Raw genomic sequence first — 4543 nt, 5'->3', positions numbered from 1 at the left:
AAAATGTTTTTTTTTTTTTTTTTTTTTTTTTTTTTTGGGGGGGGGGGGGGGGGGGGTTTGAGGGGACATCATAAAAGCAGAAGCAAAAGTGTTCTGCTACGCATAAATCGGGCTGTCAAACCTCGGTATACAAATAGTACAAGCAGAAACGGTATAGAATTGCTGATTTTTTGCGTCAACGTAATAAATTCAAAATCATTCTATACTACAGGTTGATTTGTGTTTGTCCAAATATCTCTTACCATTGATTGAAACCCTTTATGCCAACTTTTACCAAACTTTATTAAAATCCAAGTTTTATCCAAACCAACCAAAGGCTAAAAGTTTTTCAAAATGGTACTAAACTTATTTATAATATTTCTAAATATCGTTGAACTTTAAAAAATTTTAAATTATTGATATAATCATTACAATGTTATCGTATTTATCATTTTGTTACTTGCTATTTTAAACCTATTACTCTCAATTTTGGTGACCTGACATGCACTATATCGAAAGCATATCACTATAAACACTTCGCATGTTATGTTATTAAGTTCGTTAACTTTAAAATGACGAGAAACAAAGTTGCGGATCAAATAATATTTTAACAAGTTAAGTGACAACTCTATAAATTTTAAAGTTTAATGACAATTAGTAAACATTTTAGACAACGACAACTCGAAAAGTTTTAAAAGTTGAATTGTAATTAAAAAAATATTTGTAAAAAATTAATTACAATTTGGGGAAAAAAAATTACGAAGTCCAACAATTAACAGAAAACATGAGGAAATATTTTGGGTTCCACAAAATAAGAAAAGATTTGATAAGTGAATGGTGGGAGAGGCACTAGTGGCAGTGGGACAAGTCTTCCTCTTTGGAGTATTTATTATGAAAAGTAAAGTTTGATTCTCCATGTCCATAAAGGAATTTGATATTCCGAATGAAGATATCAGTCACTTTCTGTTCACAATTTTAAATTTTAATTGGTTGAGTTTCAATATCCTTTGTTGGGTTTACGAATTTAAAAAAAAAAAAAAGGAGTTCAAACATGGCATTAATGCCCCATTTGGCCTCCATTTTTTCCAAATTTTAATGTTGACAATAGTGTTTTTCTGGCAATGTATCCCAATCTTTTCTTCCATCGAATTGATATACACAATTCACATATATATGGAACAAGTAGAAACCTAATTGCATAGATAGTTTGACCATACAGGTTCCATAATATTTTTTCTTTCAATTTTCATGTCCATCGTGCCCCTCCCTCGCCCCTAGGCTTAGTGTCTCCGCCCCCCCCCCCCCCCCCCCCCCGCCCCTAGGCTTAGTGTCTCCGCTAAGTGGCTGCCATGCATAACCCCTAAACTCAATGTTGTATATTTTGACACATATTACACACAAGTGACAAGTCCCCATAGTTCAATTAAATTATCATGAACCTTCAACTTTATGATATTTAACTTTATTGTCCATTTTTAATTTCAGTCAATTTGAGTCAAAATATGCTCGAAGAAATCCAAATTCTGAATAAAAATTGCAGCATTTTGGATCTGCAGTGACATCCTTATGTTCAAATATTTCCAGCATGAGTGAAATATATAAAGTCTCTATTTAGGTTTTATTTTAGGGTCCGTTTGATTGCAAAAATGAAATTTGGGTGGAAAGAAAACGAATTCCAGAAAATTGAATTTCCTAGAACTTGTTTTATTGGGAATTATCAATTAAATATATTTGATTTTAGTATAATTTTTCACTTGAAAAATATTAAAATTTTGAATGTTTTGGTGTTCTTTTGATTTTGTTTTTATGAAAATTGTCAATTAAATGAATAGATTTTTTTATAACTGTGGATGAAATTTATTTTTATTGCCAAAAAAAAAAAAATAGAAGGGGGGGGGGGGGGGGGGGGGGGAATTCACTACATGCCTTTGTCTAGCAACCAACTCCCAAATGGCATAAGGAAGAGAGATAATTGTCGTTTGATTTCACTGGCGGCCGGAGATGGTCAAGCGTGACCGGTGAAACTTGGATGGAAGTGCTCCTGGAAATACTACTAAAAGGTAGAATTTTTCGTGGAAAATGTACCATATCAAACGGGCCTTAATTCTAATGCATTTTTTCTCTCTTCTTTTCAATTATATATTTTTTAATAAAATAATATCATACATAAATTCAAAATTTTTTCTTCTTTTTTAACCGTACATTTTTCAAAAATTCATTATTTCAAAATATAATTTTCTATAAAATCTCTTTTAAGTGGAGCAAATCAGGGCATAATGTTGTAAGAAATAAGTCAGAGTGGAAATTCTCTTTCAACTGTAGGTGGCTCCCACATTCTGCAATCTGCACTTCGAGTCCACGTGAATTCCACCATGTCTTGAACACTTCAACTAATTTAGTTTCCCTTTTCTTTTCAAGGAAGTAATTACCTGGTTTAATGAATTAAAATAAAAAAATATCGTCCATTTGGTTCAATTAAAAAGTTGAATTAAAATTAAATTAAATCAATAATTAATTTTAATAATATGTTTTATGGTACCGTAATTTTTTAATTACACAGTACAACAATTTTTATTAAAAAAACTATTGAAAAGTTAATTTTAATCTAAATGAAACAATAGCAATATGTACAATGTCAGTAGTTTTACATGTCATTATAAAAGACAGTGATGGTCTTTCTTAGTCTTGAGTCGAAAATTCAGATGATTACCAAAATATTTGAAATATGACACAAAATAAAAATAAATTTTTGATTATTTTTTATGTTCGACGTTAAGTGATCTACGTCCCCATTGAGCTGACTAAGATCGTGTATTCCACACACCAGATTCCATGGAGCTTAGACAGGATAAAGAGAAACCAACTGAAAAGGCATCAAAGTAGGGTAAAAAGTATATGTTGGAAGACAGCTGTCCTATGGAGTTAAAGTTATGGTGCACTTTGTCGCCCTTCTGGGAGTTTTGTCCGCACGTCGTAAAGGGAGGTCTACATGGGGGAGAACCGCATCCTGAATATCCGACCCAAATGTGTATAAGTTGTAATCGCATTCGAATTTACTTGAGTGGCGAATCAGGGGGAAGGACATTACTCCTCGGGATTAGTTACACATATCTTGGACACCCGAGTTATTAAAAAAAAGGATGAAACAAAAAATGGTGAATTACAATATTTTGCCTAAATTCCCAAAATCTAGACTAAAACCAACCTCATTTTTTAGAGAGTACAAATAACATGTAGAGAGTAACGCAGGACAAAAAAGAAAATAATAATAAAATGAGTCTTATTGCTAACACTCAAACAAATATAAGAAATACTAAAATCTACCAATAGTGGAAAAATTTAATTATTATTGATAAAAAAATGACCATAAGGTTTTCAAATCCTTGACACATAATTAAAGAGCAAATCATAATCCAAGCAAAACCTAATTCACTAGGCAAATTCGAATAGAACTCAAAAACTACAAAAATACCATTAAACTGATTCAAAGCCTAAAAATTCTAGAAGGAACCCTAAATGAGGTAATTTGACTACAAAAGTTTAGTCATCGTCGTTACCTAGGCAAAACAATGGGAAATATAAAATCTGACCCCCAAATTAAAAGTTATGCTCGTCTTCGTGAAACCTTCTTATCCTTTTTTTCCTTTAAAAAAAAAATAAAAATCTGATTTATGGTTTTGTATTCCAACTGTTCCACATCAGAAAGATGGCAAAAGATTCGTTTGAGACAAGAAAGATATGTCAACATAATGACACGCCAAGTGGGGCAGTTGAGGATGACTTTGATTCCACGTTCGCGAAAGATGCACAGTCCATGTCAACCTTCTGTACCAACCACAGAGTTGCCATGTAGATCTCAAAAAAAATGCCCTTAATAAAACTCAAAACATCATTGGGGGATTGTTTGTGTGGAATAATTATCTTTACGCGTTCCATGCCGGCTTTCAACATCAAATTACACTGTAAAGTACTTTAATTAATTAGGAATTCTTTAAAATTTCTCTTTTCTAGAAGTGGGAGTAAACCATCTTTTACGTAGCAAAGCATTTTGCAGGCTCATTGGTTATTCATGTTGGGAATTAACTTTTCATGCTCAGCGGAATTAAAATTAAATTTCAATTCCCACCAACAATCATCTTTGTATTTAAATAGGAATTGTGATAAAAGTTGTAATTTTTGAGATCTGCAAACTCCTTTACTTTTTCCTTGTTCCAGTAGTCTTGATCTGTCATCCACGACTGACCAATTATCCAACCTCCAGTGAAATTCCTCACAGAAAACGGATTGCAGCCACCAGAATTTTCTCATCTTGTGCTAAAACAAGAATTATGAGAATCACCACAAACTGAAAACCCTAGTTACATATTTATATAAGCCCAAACGGGCTTGGCCTGAATCGTCCAATATTTAATTAACCCATTTAATTAAATTCGATCCGTAAATTAATTAATTCGGGCATATAAATAAGTAACCCAATTAATTAATTTATCTAACGCTTGTTAAATTAATTGATTGACAAATTACAATCTTCCAATTCTCTTTTGTGTGCGACTCATCAGGTTCC

The sequence above is a fragment of the Olea europaea genome, chromosome 18, assembly GCF_002742605.1.
Source record: "Olea europaea var. sylvestris chromosome 18, O_europaea_v1, whole genome shotgun sequence".
Taxonomy (NCBI): domain Eukaryota; kingdom Viridiplantae; phylum Streptophyta; class Magnoliopsida; order Lamiales; family Oleaceae; genus Olea; species Olea europaea.
Note: the sequence above shows the minus strand (reverse complement) of the source record.